Below are 17293 nucleotides of genomic sequence, written 5' to 3' on the forward strand. Positions count from 1 at the left end.
CAACCTGCCGATCACACACAAAGTAAAATTAGCAGTTATATGTCTGAATGCTCTCAAAGTTAGAAAGTTAGAAAGCAAATTACACTCTGTAGTGGATACCGTTAAACTGGTAACAGATTTAACAGCAGGTCAGTTCATCTGAAGGTGTGGTGCAAAGTTGGCCACTTGTCAGGCCTGCGTGGATCTACTTTTCAGTCTTCAGTCTTTTCAGTCTTCTGAGGTTGGCATCACATACTCTGGGCACTCGTTACCTCATACATGCAAACAAACATCCTGAACAGCATGCCATGGAGATAGGAAAGATAGACACATTACAACAATGCATTCATTGTCGCACCATGAAATCAAGGGCCCCTTTATGTGCTATGGTCAAACATTTCTACACTGTGCACAAGCTTTTAGGCACAAGGATTTTGTCAAGTGACAGAGGACACCGAGATGGAATGTCTTGTGATGATCATAACAGAGACAACAGCAGAAAAAACATGCTATAACTGCAATTTACAAAATGCAAAATACATAGTCCGAAATGAATGCTTATTCTACTCTAAATGCTTTTTGGAAGTTTTTCTCTGCATTTTGAATTTGAGGTGTTAAAGAACAGGCCAAATCATTGACTCACCCCGTGAAGTGTGCCTGAAATAAACCTTTAATGAGTCTAGCAATTATTGTATAGAATTCCAGAAAGACAAATGATTTGTTATTCCTATTCTTTATTTTAGGGACACGGCGCAAAGTGGTACACTTATGGAACCCCCCGTTTATTTTTAAGAGGCCTTAACAGGAAGCCAGCCACAGCAGAAACAAATATCCACATGGTGCTGGCCCCAGCCCAGGACCTACCATTAAAAAATAATGTTTTTTTTTTAGGGGTAGCAAGGGAGACCCCTGGCGACCACTAAATGGTGCCCCTGGGGTGGAAGGTTTGGAAAAAAATCAAACCAGTGGCACTGCTCTGGGCAACCATCCAAACAACAATTTTTTTAGCCGGTCCATTGCAAAAAGAGTCCAACCATATGCAAATTTATCAGGTACTGCTACCAATGAGAGCAGCCCAAACTGCGAGGACAGGTCCCCTCCACAGAGAAACACAATAACCACACACATGTTTCAGCCTTGTTGGGCCGCATCAGTGCGGTGCAGTTTGGATCATGTAAGAGAGGAAGGGTCTGTATGCCCCCACTGTACATTCTGCATGAAATTAGTCTATTTGCTCATCCCTCCTGCCTGGCTAACTATCGCCCAATCTCCATCACTCCCTTCATGGGCACGCTCCTGGAGAAACTGGCCATCTCCCAGCTCAATCTCCACACTGAATCTGTTGGCTGCCTTCATGACCATCAGTCTGGCTTCAGAGCTGCCAGAATACGGAAACTGCTCTCCTGAACATCTGTAAAGAACTGCTCTCCAATCTTGACTCTAACACCCCCCATGTCCTCATCTTGCTTGATCTCTCTTCTGCCTTCAACACTGTCAACCATGCCATCCTGCTTAATTGTCTCCATCATATCCTAGGTATCACTGGTCAGGCCCTGTCGTGGCTGACTTCCTTCCTCTCTGACCGACCCTCCCAAGTCCAACTTGTGTCCTTCCTCTCTGCTATCTTTTTCTGTACCTGTGGTGTCCCCCAGGGGTCTAACCTCTCTCCCTGGCTGTTCAACAAATACCTGGCACTCCTTGACCACTGCATTGCCGCTCTCTGCCCCAACTTTCAGTGCTATGCTGATGACACTCAGCTCATTTTTAGGCTACCTTCGGCCACCTCTTCTCTGTCCCTCATCTCTAACTGTCTGTCTACTATCCAGGAGTGGTGTGCCGCCAATGCCCTCTGCCTCAATGCCAGTAAGACTGAGATTCTCCACATCGGCACCCCCACTCCCTCCTTTCCTGTAGCTCTCTGGCCGGCCTCTCTTAACCCTCTTCCTGCTCCCACCTGCAAAGCAAAAAACCTTGGTGTCATTTCCGACTCCACACTCTCTTTCTCTCCTCACATCTCTGATGTCTCTAAGAAGTCACACTACCAGCTGCACCTCCTCAGAGGTATTCATCCCTTCCTCTCTTTCCCCCAGAAGCTTACTGTCTCCAGAGCTCTGGTTCTCTCTAGGCTGGACTATTGCAACAGCCTTTTTCTAAATCGTCCTGCTTCCACCCTCCGCCATCTGCAACTCATCCAGAACAGGACTGCGAGACTTGTCCTTGGCCTCAAGCCCAGGGATCGTATCTCCCCAGCACTGAAATCTCTGCACTGACTCCCATTGGCTGCAAGGATTAAGTTCAAAACCCTCTGCATTGTCCACAAGGCCTTCTGGGGCGTGGGGCCTCAATACCTTCAACTCTCTCTTCCTAAATATCTTCCTTCTCAAGCTCTTCGCTCTTCTGCCTCCAACTCCCTCAGGGTCAGTCGCTTCTCCAAGCAACGAGTTGGTGGTAGATCTCTTTCTTCGGCTGGGGCCTCCCACTGGAACAGCCTTCCTGCCCCCCTGAAACTTGAAGAGAACCATCTCCAGTTCCGGAAGCACCTCAAAACCTTTCTCTTTGCATCTGCTTTCTCTCCTCCTCTCCCCTGCTGATTTCCTGGCTGAAACTGACTTTGCACTGGCTACCTGGCCACCCTCTGATCTCTGGCCCAGGTCCCCTGCCCCGCCAGTTGCATACCTGCACTGCCTTCCTTGCAACCCCGCACCTGGGGACTGTTTTTTCTGTATCCCTACAGTCCCTTTACCAGCACTTGACACTTGATGCCTGCACTTATCCTTTACCCATGCACTTGCCAACTTGTACTTTACTTATTGTTATTTATTCTATTATCCTATTACTGCACTGTCCCCTCCCGCTTCCCCTCGCACATTCCCCTCTCCCCTTTCTATGCACTTGTGCGATCTGAATGACACCTGGACTAGTAGGATCGTTGTCTGTCTTCCCTCTGTTCCCCCTCACTTGCCTCGTCGCGCCTTGAAACACTTGTGTATAGGCGCGCTATAAATACCATATCATATCATATCATATAATATCATATATTCAACACAGCTGGATTAGAAAAAGTATTAACTCTGTGACTAACCTACAGAGTAATTCTAACACGTAACCTTGATGTAGAAAAAGGTTTAGTCAATGGAGAAATTGGTACAGTTGTTGGCTTTCAAGCATATCCACATGACAACAACATTCATTTTGTCAACATCCACTTTGACAAACTTGCAGAAGTTTAAAAAATAGGCCGCATAATAGCATGTTTCCTTCTTTTCAAAGACATGGACATACTCAGAGAACAATCTCTTGCATATGCTGTCACTATTCACAAATCGCAAGGTCTAACCCTAGATCATGCATTGATTGACATTGGCAGCACAGTCTTTAAAGAAGGTATGAGTTCCGTAGCACTATTCCATCTGTGAACACTGAACGCTGACATTCCTTGCATCGAGAATACAACAGGCTATGTTCACTGTACACCCCCATCTAAATACGTACCCTGTACCTAAAAAAAAAACTGTAAAAAGAAAACTAATACAAACAGAACCTATAATAGATCTCCCAACAATACCACTAAAGGAAGAACAGCCAACTGCTGCTCCATCAAATAATACAACCACAAAACTGTGTAGTACAAAATCAACTGCACATCCATTAGAGTTTAAAGAGGGAACTGTCTCTTCTCAAAAAACAACTGCAGGCCCATCAAAAGATACAGAGGCATATCTCTCTGGTCCAGTTAAATTCAGCAACACAACTGGAGTAAATTGCTGTGCCAATGTAGTAATCAATCTTCTCTTCTATTTGCCACCAATTGCTCACAACATTTCCTTAAACAGCTTGGACCAGTTGTGTTATCAAATGCTTGTCCTTCATAAGAAAGCCACAAATAACCCTGACAGCATTAACAGTGTCTCAGGTATAAGGGAAGAATTGGACTACTGACCAGGAATGGTCAAATTTCACCATAAACACACAGGAAGATTCACAAGAATTCCTAATGTACTTACTACAAGTAATGGAAACCAAAAACATCCCTATAAATGAAATCGTATAGATTTCATACACATTGAAACATATATGCACTATCTGCAACCATGTTTGACAAGAGCACATACGTAATGAACGATTTGTGTATGTATCTATACCAAAATTCTGAATACATTCCATTTCACCAGCTTCTTCAGAATTCAAATCATAGCATATTATGCCCTTGTGTAATTCAAACAATCGGTCCAACATACAAATAAACTTGCATGGCCAATATTTGATACTATTATTTCTAAGGTACAATGCAAATGGTACCGAAAACAACTGTAAGCTTGCTATCTTTACACATGGCCAAGTATCTCTTGGAAAGAGGGCAGAATCTACCACACTGGTTCTACAACCACTTTATAAATTCTTCCCAATTAATCGCTTGATTTTGGTTAATTGCGGAAGTAATCTATTAATACACAATCACAAGTGTGCCCCTTCCAACATGGCCGACGTGTTCACACACACGCGGCCATTTGGATATTAAACGTAGTGTTAGCAACGCGTCCATAGACAGGCAGCCATTTTGGGAACAAACGTAGCTATAGTAACGCTGTGTGTAGCAACCAGGTTTACCAATCGTGTTTGCAGGAGTAGGACTGAGCTCCCTCCACTCGAAGGTAAGATCATCAGCAGTTATCGAGCGCACTAAAACTGTTCTAAATTAAAGATAAGTCTACACAAGGAATACTAAATGTAAGCATTTGTTATTTAGCATCGCATCTCGATCAACACAACACAGAACTTTCTGTGCAAGCTACCAAAGATGGCAAACAGGTCAGTCACACCGGGTGCACGGAAACATGCACAGTCACGATTTCATTAATACACAGAGCGGATTAGTTCATTAATTGAGCAATTGATTACAATAATGGGGTGCACGGCATGCCATTTCCACCAAAGCAAGGGAACATAGTGGAGATAATATTAAGCCAATGCTAGATTGCTAAAGCTGTTAAAAACGGAACTGCTAAAACAAAGAATTGCATGCATATAAGACATAGAATTACGCACACTTATTTGAATGGTTGAAAGATATGTCTAAATTGGAAACTGGCGATCTCATGAAGAATGTGGGCGAATTAAGCCTATTTTTGCACTGTAGCCAATTTGTTTACTTCTCTATGTTCTATGTTACTCACTGACTCATTTTATTTGTTCATGTTTTCTCTTTTTACATATTGTTGCATGTTTGTTTGTACTTGTGGGCTCCCTGTGTATTTTGAAATATTGCTATGCACACTATATTGTTATGTTACTTTTAAATATGGAATTATTATTTGAATTTGGTTCAATGCACTATTGAACATGATATTTTGAATACTACTTTGTTAGAATTTATAACCTGGCTCTGAAGAAGGAATTACTTCCGAAACGCATTAGCCCAATGAGTTACTGTTTGCCCCAGTCTCTGTGCTAGCCTAATTGAAGAAATGAAATACTAACTTTATGATCTGACAACACAGATAATTATCTTTCAAAAATAAAACCAGATTTGAATGGTTACAGTGATTTTGAAGTTTATATTTAAGCACAAAACAAATGTTTAAACCCAAAGTGGGTAGAAATTTGTGCGGCCCGCACCGAAGGCTATTGAGCCTAGGTCTCTCTTTTTTGTTTCTGTCTACAACCACTTTAGGCCACTATACTGCATATGTCAAAAAAAGTGGTTGGTTTGAATGTAACAAAACTTCTGTTACTCCAAAACATAGGTTACCACCAAATATAACAAATGCCTACTTAAGAGTGCTCGATCACACAAAGACAGCTGCAGTACCATTGTGGTTAAAAAGTAAATTCAGTCCCTCTACCATGTCAATGTTGCAGTGTAATGATAAGATCAGTCAATGCATCAACACAGCAGACATCTTGTAAGGTACACAAACCATACATGGGAGAAAGCAGTAATCAGTTGATACCAGGACAGTACATGATGGTTGGACACTGCATACGTTGTAAAATCACAAATGACACACATAGTGTGAGGGCACATCAATAAATAATGGGAGCATATTAGTGGAAGACACACACAAATTGTAAATACAATGTAAATGTACTGTTAACATGGGAATAAATCAAATGAATGTAAAAACATAAGGGCAAGCAGCATACTGCAGTTTCTCGTCGATCAAGCTGAGAAAATGCAAATGCATAAAATAAAAATTCCAGACCAAAATGGCAATACAACACACATGCGTGCAGCCAATGTTGCTCTGGAAGACATTCAGCAAGATATAAAGTGAGCGCCAACTTATTAGCTGTCGCCATGGTCAGTGAAGTGCTAAATGACTGATGGTGCAAAGCATGCTCAATAGAAGGTCATCCTTTAAAGGGCTAATGCAAAGTAAAAACTGCATATAAAACACAGAATGCCAAGGCAAACCAACAAATTCCTATCTGGGGTGCATATAAGGCTATGGAACAAAGTGCAAGTGCACATCAACAAATGTTCCTGATCACATGCCGATGCAACAGATAATATGGAATGCAGATACTCCAATTGACAATGGATGCACCTAATAAAGTGCAAGTGCATGAGTAAACAACCAGCCTAGCCAAAAGAATTAGCCGGTGTGGTCCGTATATGCACATATACAATCCAGGGAAAATCCCACTGCATACCAATTTGACACCAACTATTTGGCTGACTCAATGATGATTAAAGTGCTACGTGCCTGCTAGAGTGCAAATTATGCTAATAGAGAAACATCCATCGGAATGCTGGAGGATAGTGGGGCAACAACAGGCTAACAAAATCGAATCATCCAATCAACGCTGCAAGTTGTGCTGACAAACACAGTGTTCATTGGCAGTACAATGGAGCACAAATTGTCGATAGATTCCCAACAAAAAACAGGTGTGCCTGCTCCTAAAGTACTACAAAAGCCAAGTACCTGGATGGAAAACCAAGGATGAAACATGACCAAAGGTCACAAATACACCTTACCAACCAAGGATGTGACTCCAGTGAGTGAACCAAAATGAATGGAGGGACAAGTACTCAAAAAAACAAAATGGACAAAAACAAAAACAAGTGGCCCACTGCACCAAAGAAACAAAAGCACACATATAAACGAGTCAACAGTACCCACTAGAAGGTAACAGATGTGATGCTTCAAAGACATACACACAATAATGTCAATTATACGCTAATGGGGAGAAATGAGAAAAATGTATAAAAAATTAGACAACGGGAAAAGACGCACCACACAAATGAAAACAAAACAGCAGATGATCACATCCATAGTCTGACACCAAAATGGTGTTGGTGCGAATTGCCATAACAAAAATCAAGTGTATAGAGAATGAGAAAGTAGGAAATCTGACAAATGGGAGATGGAACTCTTAAGCTAGACCCCTATAAAAGTATACAGCTCTTCATCAATATTATGACCGAGTGGGACCTTAGTGTCCAAATCCAATATATATTTGGTCTCTAACTGGCAAAGCCGTAATACTCGGCCACCACCTCTGAGGTTCAGAGCTACATGTGCAACCCCCAGAAAAGTAAGCAACTGGGCATTATTGGCATATGTTCTTTAAAATGCTTCCCCATGGGGTAAGAAGGGTGAGATGTTTTGATAGCCCTCAAATGTTGCAAAATCCAAATCTTGAACTTACAGGTAGTACTGCCCACGTACAACTTATTGCAAGGGCAGCAAAGCACATAAGCAACAAATTTGGTATCGCACGTAATTAAATGTTTGCTGTTACACAAAACAGCAGTGACAGGATGTGCAAAACATTTCTGAACAATGGTATGTCTGAAAAACTTATATTTATGGCATTTTATTTTATTAGTTTATAGTGCTATTGGTTAATTAAACCTTAAACACTTTATACAATAAGAATAAATAACATTAAAATACAAAATAAACACATAGTTCATCACATATGGTTACATTACATATCAGTGCATATTATTCCATTTAACACCTTAATATATATATAATTAAAACTAATATGCAATAAAACAGCAATAAATACACATGTACTAAAAATGAAATATCACTGAAATCAATTTTCACATAAATTGTTCAAGCATATAAAGCAATGTTTCTGCCATATAATTTGCAGACCAAAACTGGTCTCTAGCTGCCATCCTCATATCAAATGCCAACTACTTATGTGCTTTATAATAACTTTATAATAACTTTCCTGTAATCTGTTACACTCAGTTAATAGATGCCTTGATGTTTCAACATTTTGTTTGCATATTCTAAACAAACTTTCCTCATACGGAACTGACGTCCAGGCCCCCACATATTCATAACATGGAAGGATATTAAAGCGTAAGAAAGTTATTAATCTAAAAAAATACTGATTGTTAATTTTTAATAGATAGTTTCTAGGTTTTGATGTCCGGAGTCCCTGCATTGTATATTGGAGATAACATTTCTTGGCACTCAAGGATAGTCAAGTTCTTAGCGGCATCCAATTCCTCTGCCTTGATTTTTATACGTTTGTATTTGTCACTGACATCATTGGGGCCAATTCATGGAATTAATGTGCGCTGAAATTCTCAGCGCAAGCGTGCGAAAGCGTGCGAATCGCAGTGCCAGTGCGAAAATCGCAGCAAAACCTGCGCACAGCGATTCATGGAAGTCCATGCGCGTGTAAATCCCAGGATGTGCGCCAACATTCTGCGTGGCGCACGCTGGCGCACACGTCTCCAAACAGCATGTGCTACGCGCACAACAAAATCGCACATAGCGCGGTGCACACAACAAAAGTAGTAGGAACAGAGGGCGTGACACGCGGAATGGGGAACAATGTGTGAAAATGTGGGCGTCACGGGGGAAGTACAGGAGGCAAATGCACGGAACGCCCACACGCACGTTCAAAACACATATTCATGGACGGGGCTAACGCATGCGCCAAAAAAGACGCGATAATCCGGGAACACGTACGCCAGCAGGAAGCAGGCGTACGTGGACCCGCGCAGCATAAATGTGCACGCAAACAACAAACAAGCTCAGACACCAGGATGAATATATCGTTTCTAGCAGCAGTGGTCGTGGGATACCGCAGGAGGAGGAGGATAGTCAGGCCCAGAATTTTCACACCGAGAACCAGCCTTTTTGGGATGCCTGATGACCAGGTGTATGGGAGGTACAGGTTTCCACCTCACATAATACTCGACCTGGTCAGTGAATGGGAGGATGACCTCACATCACCCACCCTGTGCTCCCAAGCACTCAGCCCCCTGGAGAATGTCCTCAATGTACTGCACTTCTTGGCCACTGGATCATTTCAGCGGACAAGTGCTATAGTGGGGGGGGTGTCACATGCCACGCAGTAACGCTGCCTACACCAGGTCTTGACCATCATGACTGCACGCCCATCCGTACGCAGGCACATATACCTGCCCAGAACACCTGCAGAAAGGCAGGCTGCCATCCAGGATTTCTATGGGGTGGCACAATTCCCCAAAGACCTAGGTGCCATTGATTGCACTCATGTGGCTCTACGTCCCACGAGGGCATCAGAGGACATCTATAGAAATCGCAAGCACTGGCATTCCATCAATGTCCAGGTAGTATGTGATGCCAAGGGAATCATCACCTCAGTATATGCCAACTATCCAGGGTCCACCCACGACAGTTTTATTTACAGAATGTCAATCCTAAACCGGGACCTAGAAGTTGGGCGGCATGGCGATACATGGCTGCTCGGTGAGTGTAAATGCCACAGCACATGCATGCATGTCAGATACTGAGTAATGTCACAACCCCACTAATGATACCCATCAGCACCTCCCCAGGGGACAGTGCCTACCCTCTGAGCACCCACATGATGACGCCAATTCGGAACCCCACCACGCCACCCGCGGTAAGATACAACAGAGCCCATATTGCAACCCGGGGCATAGTGGAGCGCACATTCGGAGTGCTCAAGTCACGCTTTCGCTCCCTTGACCGTTCTGGCGGGCAGCTGTTATACGCTCCCACAGTAGTGTGCAGGATCATAGTGGCAGCATGTGTCCTGCACAACGTTGCAACACGCCGGGGCCTGCCCATGGACATGGTGGTGCCCCCACATCCCCAACCACATGCACGCCTGCTGCGCATGGGAGGGGAAAGGGCACAGGGTGAGGCAGCCCGTACGAAGCTGGTGGCTAATTACTTCACCTAAAATCACACCCCTGTGGAGTGCACACAGCCCTGGCACATACCAGCTGACAATCAATGATGATGACATAAGGGACAGTCAACTGTCACAACCATACCAGCCTGAGATTGGTCACCTGGAAGTGTTACATTGTGTGCATCCCTACCTACACAAACACCACCAATGCTGTGTCATCAAAATACACACTTCTATGCTGCTAAATCCATTACCCCCTTGCAAAATACAACATGACAACAGTGCCATGTCACCCAACCCCTCCCAAGCACCGCCACCCAACACACCATGGCATGTCATGCTATGTGAAAGCAAACGAAGCAATCCCCAAAACATGACACAAGTGTCACAAAGTACAGTGTCCCTAATGGAAACTGGCCACACACAAAATGCTCCCAGTAATGTAGAACTAACAACACACATGACCAAATACTTACAAACAATACAATGCAGCTACACAACCTCAAACATAGCATAAACATGACAGTACTGAGTTAAAGTAGTGGTAGTCTTAGAACCTGATTATGCCAGCACATCGACCACTTCCAACTGTACAGTGTTGCTGCCACGCAAATGTGTAAGTGCACTGCTTAAAACATGAACTCCATCTCCAAAGTAGACGGCCTTGTGAAGACATGAGGAATGAAGCTGCAAATTGGGAGGAAGACATGGATGCACAAGCACATATCAATACACCAGGCAGTGTACAATACAACAACAATATCCACTAGGATTGTATACACAGTATTGACTACAGACTGCCCACACAGCTCATGGGAGTCCAACGTCACTGTGTAAGTCACTGTCACTTGGGCACACCCTTTGCAAGCCCATGGAAACGGGAAGCAGGAGGGGTGTGTGTCTCACGAACCCAAGCATCTAACCCAAACTCAGGACAAGCCTGCATGTGCCCAGCCGGAATACAGTGGATGCCCACGGGAGCCACACAAGGCAACACACTGTAAAAAAAAATCAAAATCAAAAATCAAAAATGGCCATGTGGGGGCCGGGTGGGGGGGGGGCACCCAGGAGGTCCGAGGACAGGGTGTGCACCAACAGCCACCTGTGTGGATGTTGGGGAAATAAAACACCTCCATGGGCTCATGGCCTGCACGGTTATGCCAATGTGGGAGAACTGCTGCTGTCGCTCTCATCACCCTCTGCTGCCACAGGAGGTGGTGGTGCTATGGGAGGCAGCCCACGCAAAGCCCTGGTATGGTCCTCCATGGCAGCAAGTATGCAGGTGTGGAAGGTCTTGTTCTGGAGGATTATAGTGCGGTGATCCCCTTGCAGCACCTGACGTGATGCCCGGATCTCCTCCCGAGTTGCCTGCATCTCAGCTGAGAGCGAACGTGTGAGCCGCTCCAGCTGCTGTTCTGTCCTCAAGTTAGTGGAAGCCTCAAGGTCAACAAGAGTCTCCCTGAGGTGATGGAGTTCTACCCTCAGGGCTTCCCTGTGGCCCTGGGACTCTATTGATATTGATTGGCGTAAAGTCTCCAGTGCCGCCCGTCTGTCCCTGTTGGACGCCAACATGTCCTCCCTGTGTGATTGGCAAATGGAGTCTGTTGCCTGCTGTAGTTGCTCCATCTGCCTTTCAGGGGGGACAATGGAAGTGGCCACCATCTCCATTGCTTGAGCCATCATCTCAACTGATGCTGCCTGTTGGGTTGCCATACCGTAGATGGATTGTTCCCATGCGGTATTGCTTGGTGACGTACGGCCACCGCGTCGGCGGGCACCACACCTGTTTGGGGCAAGGCGATCTGCACCTTGCTGTGCCGGCACTGCCTGAGGCTGCAGGACTGCATTCCCCCTCTGATCTGCTGGCCCTGGAACAGGATCAGATGTTGTGGAGTGTTACCCTGCATCCGTAACCGCCAAAGGCGGACTTACCAACACTGACATCCCCATAGAGGGTTCTACCCCTGGTGCAGGTGGGTTGGACAGAACAGAATCCCTGCCAGAAACACTTACCTGTGACGCCACATAGGTCTCATCATCCGAATCAGCACCTGAATAGAGGTCTGGAGAGGTGCACCCAGAGACACCCCTGGACAGAATGGTCTGCAGCAAGATTGGGTTCTCACCCACCACCACACCACGTACCCAACTGGTGCCCAGTCGTGCCTGAGATCCCTCCTGGGTCTGCACCATCTCCTCAACCTCAACAGCATCAAGTACGTCATCCACTGCAAAAACATGAAAGACAGAAAATGGAAACAGGCATTAGCACCATAGCACACAAATAGGCATGACAAGCTACAGAACCATTACATGATTTACAAATGTCCCACATGACTATAATCCTCCCATGCATGCACTGTCACTGAGTTGGAAGGGGAGGCAAAAGGCAGACACTGATGACACCAAGATGGAAGAGCAACACATTTGCTGCATGCTGGGTAGCACTGCCATCACACATTGGCCTGTGAGTGGCATGTCCAATACACATACATGACACATGCCATCGCACAGATGGTACATTCTACAAGTACATCCATATGTCAGTGAATTAATACTGTCAGCCATCCATGTCAGATGGACATGATGAGATGAAAAAGCTACATAGTGTGACAAAATAGGCATGTGCCACACACTGCAACACATCCAGTGTACAACAATACAGTGATTGCAGGCTGATGAAAACATCAATGGTTGTGCACTTCAACATGACAGGAAACAACTATCATGTTCCACATTCAAACAGGCCCCTAAAATGTATATGGTCAGGCCAATACTCAATCAGCCTTAATAGTCAAATCATTCACCTAACAAGGTAACACATGTGGGCCAATGTGGGGTTCATCAATGACAGAAGCATGTCACAAATGTGACAAAAGGGCTGAGGAATGCGTAGCAAAAGTGGGAGAATTGAAACAATCAGCCTGAACGAACACTGAAAAATACAAACAATGTTGTTGCAAGATGCCACTTCAAGGGCAACTGCTGTAATGTTGCGCTAAATTACTACTGTGGGCAGAAGGGATACTGTCACACCCAAATCCAAGGCCGCTGAATGTTTTGGATGAAGCACATAGGTGACCCATACCACTCAGGCACACACACCCTCACCTGGCAATCAATCAGAACCCCTCACCCAAACAACATACACATGCATTACACACACATGCATGGGCACTCACCGTACAATGCATCATAGTCAGGTAGTTCTCCCTCACCTTGGATCTGTTCTTCTGTGACGAAGGCCCCAGCAACAGACTCATGTTCAGTGAGTTTGTTGTCCTCTTGTGGAGACCCACCGCCAGTCACCAGAGTAGCGGCATGATTTGAGGCCAGCTTGTTCTTTGCTCTGCGTTTCAGGTCATTCCACCGCTTGTAGCAATCAGCTGTGCGCCTCACAAATCCAAGGGCACTTATGCGGTCATCGATGATCTGCCAGTGTGCCTTACGTTGACCAGTTGTGGTCTTGGACCCTGCAGTCACCAGCATTTCGTGGCTATGTGCTGACACATAGGCCACAAGTGCATCAATTTCCGGATCATTAAAGCAAGGCTTCCTTGAGGTACCGGAGTATGTAGCTGTGTCTGGGGTCTCAGCCTGTCGTGCCAGAGCACCCTTCTTCCTCTTCTTTAAAGGTGAAGCAGAGCCAGAGTGGCTTACGCCACTCTGGTCAGTAGGGGCAGAATCACCGGTGGACTGGGTAGTAGGAGTGTGGGAATGCACAATGACCATAGGTCTTGATGCAGGCATTGGTTGCAGGGTAATGTTGGCAGGGGGAACGTCGGTTTGATGGACCTGTACTGACACTGTCCTGGCTGGGAGAGTCATAGCTGGGGCGGATGGAGCTGCAGGTGCCCCTGCAGCCTCTCCACCCTGCATACTTGGGGCAGCAGATGACATAGCTGCCCCAGATCCACGTGGCTTGGTGACAACAACTTGCACCACCACACGTGGCCTAGACTTGCTGACCTGGAAGTCAGCCAGGGGACTCCCTGGATGACTCATCCAGTACAAGGTCAGGTGCCACAATGGGCTGGTCCAACAGGGGCTGAGCTGGTATGGTGTCAGCCACTACCCTGTACCCCTGGTCATGTTCCGCAGGCAGCCCATCCACCATGGGCATGCCCCCCAGCCAGGTCACATGTCACATTGCACTACTGATCACCAACACATGACCCTCTGCACCCCCACCCCCCAGCAGTGCAGGGAACCTGCCAGCAGGCCCCTACTCATGTCCCCTTGCACCCCCAGCCCCCAGCAGTGCAGGGCACCTGCCAGCAGGCCCCCACTCATGTCCCCTCCGATGTCGAAGGCCCCGAGCCATGATGGCTCCCATCTTGTTGCTGCTGCTGTGCCTCTGCCTGTGCCCTGGCTCTTGCTGCCTGCACATCCTCCTCCGGCTGCGGTGCAGTGTTGAGGTGGCAACCCCTGCTGGACGTCTGAATCCCTACTGTGGCAGGGATGTGTCCTCCACCAGCCTGGCCGCAGGGTCAGAGGCAGCTCCACAAGGTACCCAGGTGATACATGGGTGGGAAGATGGCATGGAGGACGACTGGGGCATAGGGGGTTCAGTTGAAGAGGGGGTCGGAACAAGGTCCAGAAAACGGAGGAATCCGGCCCTGGTGAGCTGTCCCAGTAGGTCAACAAGCCATTCGAGAAGACGTGCAGTCTCCTCATGAAAAGACTGCAAGTCACCTCGCATGGCCCGTTGACGCAACGCCACCCCACCCAGGACAGGCTCAACCCGGTCCCGGATAGCCACGTCTGCAGGGAGAGGAAGGCCAGTTGTTGTAAGCGGATCCCCTCCCTGAAAACGGGTCTGGACGTCGGCATCCCTGCTGGTGCGGGATGATGCAGTCACAGGATCGGGGACAGGATTATACACAGGCACCTCTGCAGTGGCCTGTGCAGCCTCCTGTCCCTGCCCCTGCACTGCACCACTAGCACCAGTGGAATCCCCACCTCCAGACCCCGTGTCTGTCCCTTGCACGACCTCCTCCTCCACCAAACCCCCTGTCAGTCTGAAAAACCAAACCAGCTAACCGTCGTGTTGCCCCGCCTTGGGCAACCACGGTCTTCAGACAATCTTGGACAATCTCCAAGTGGGGTGTGGATCACTATACACCCCCTTTTGACTGCATTCGTATCAGGCCCCATGCACTGTGTACTCCTAGATTACACCTATCTTACTACCGTGGTAAATAACAAATAACACTAAGAGACAAAGAAAACACAAAGAATCGATTCAATTATAATACAATGGGATACATTTATTTATATACACACAGCTAAGCATAGTGCATGACAATGCAGGCAGTTATAATGCTATGTCTAATTTGCACCTTTTATACTTCTGGTGCAAAGCTACTATGCAGTATCTATAAGCCTTTCAGGTTCCTAATGTAAGCCTGTGCTGCAAATGTCTAATGTGTGGTTCTAATGCAATCTAATGCAAGCGCTAGCATCCATCCCCTTCATGGGCAAATCCACACCTTCAATCCACACCATCAAATCCACACCATCACTCTAAACAATCCCTGTCTGGTTTTCCCCTTCTCCCCTTATGTGAGTGTCTATTCTGATCACGAATCACGAAGGATGGAGGGGCACTACAAAGTACAGAAAAGTGGTAAATCTGGTAAGTAAAGTATGTTTACAAAAAACATAGAGGGAGAATTAAGTGGTCACACTCTTAGCTGATAAATATATTTCAGGTGCACAGGGACTGAAAAGTGTCTCAAGACCACCAGAGACACGTACAATAATGTAGACAAACAGAACCTGTCATCTGCTGACAGGTGGTCCCTAACGGCACTCCAACTGATCAGTCAGGCAGTCCAGGTCAAACCCATACTTCCCATTTGCATGTGTTCCCAGCTCTGTCTTTGCCATCTCTGCACGACTCTGCAATCAGCCATTCAGTGGCAGGTCTCAATTCTGGTAACTGCCTCATCGATCTCATCAAGGCCCATCAGTCTGCTTTACCAAGCACCATCTCCAGCCAACCCTCTCTGTGGCTCTCCCGATCTCTCTGGCCAGCTCCCGATCTCTCATGCAGTCCCCCAACTATTCTGTCTCTCACAACACTTCCGAACTCCTCTCAACTCTTCCGAACTCCTCTCAACTCTCTCACTCCTTTCCCTTCAGCCACTCCTGGTTATAGTCTCCAATGACGCACGGAATGTCCATGGAATGTCTCTCTCAGCGTTTAGCAAAATGCCTGCCTGACTCCTTGCGTGTTTCTTTGCACGGCATGTCCTGTTACTGCGCTATCAGCGTGACATCATATCTCTCTGCCTTGGCCTTTCGAGTCTGTTGTGAAATACCCCATCTTATTCCATCTATTCAATGTTCATACCCATTCTCTCCACTGTGTTGGCACTCTCTTAATTATAAAAGGCTCTTAGGCCCCGTTCTTAAAGCACCTCTTCTGTGTGAAAAGGCTTCCCTCTCTCCTGTCTACCCACTCCCTTGGCGCAGCCCCCACCTTTGCAGTCTCTGCGAAGCACACCAGCCATGCTGATAAGCTTCCCTCTCGGACAAGGGTTCATGTTATCTGTGTATGTCTGTCAATGTTTACGAACAGTGTACCATAACATTTCTCCGCACTGAGCAACTTCTGTCTTTCCATCAGAAAATGGATCATAGGCCTCGTGTTTTGTTCTGAATGCTTCCTAGTGTTTACCGCAAATCTCTCATACTCTAAGGCAAACTAATTCTAAGTGCCTCAACATACATACATACATGTGTGACAGCGTGTCAAACATATCTCTAATGTGTCTCTACAAAGCATACATGTGTGTCATTCTAAATGTCTCTCCATGGCATTTCAAATGTATCACTGTGTGTATCATTACAGGCCTAATGTTTCTCTCAGCCTAAGCGCTATTTCTAATACAAGCATGAATACATAGCATATCATGGTGAGTATATATCGTGTCTCTAAAACCCTACATGGCACTTCAAATATATGGCAAGTGTCATTCTATTGTCATTCTATTGCAAATATATGGCAAGTGTCATTCTATTGCAAATGGCAAAAGTGCAAAGTGGCAGCATGTTTCTTTATCATTCTAAATGGCAAGCACTATATGCATACAAAATCATTCTAAAAGCATATTGCAAATGCATCAGTCTAATATGTGATTGGGTAATGGTGTCTACTACAGCAATGTACTATGGATAGCTAAACAGA

This window comes from Ambystoma mexicanum, chromosome 9, assembly GCF_040938575.1.
Source record: "Ambystoma mexicanum isolate Mex_15411 chromosome 9, UKY_AmexF1_1, whole genome shotgun sequence".
NCBI lineage: Eukaryota > Metazoa > Chordata > Amphibia > Caudata > Ambystomatidae > Ambystoma > Ambystoma mexicanum.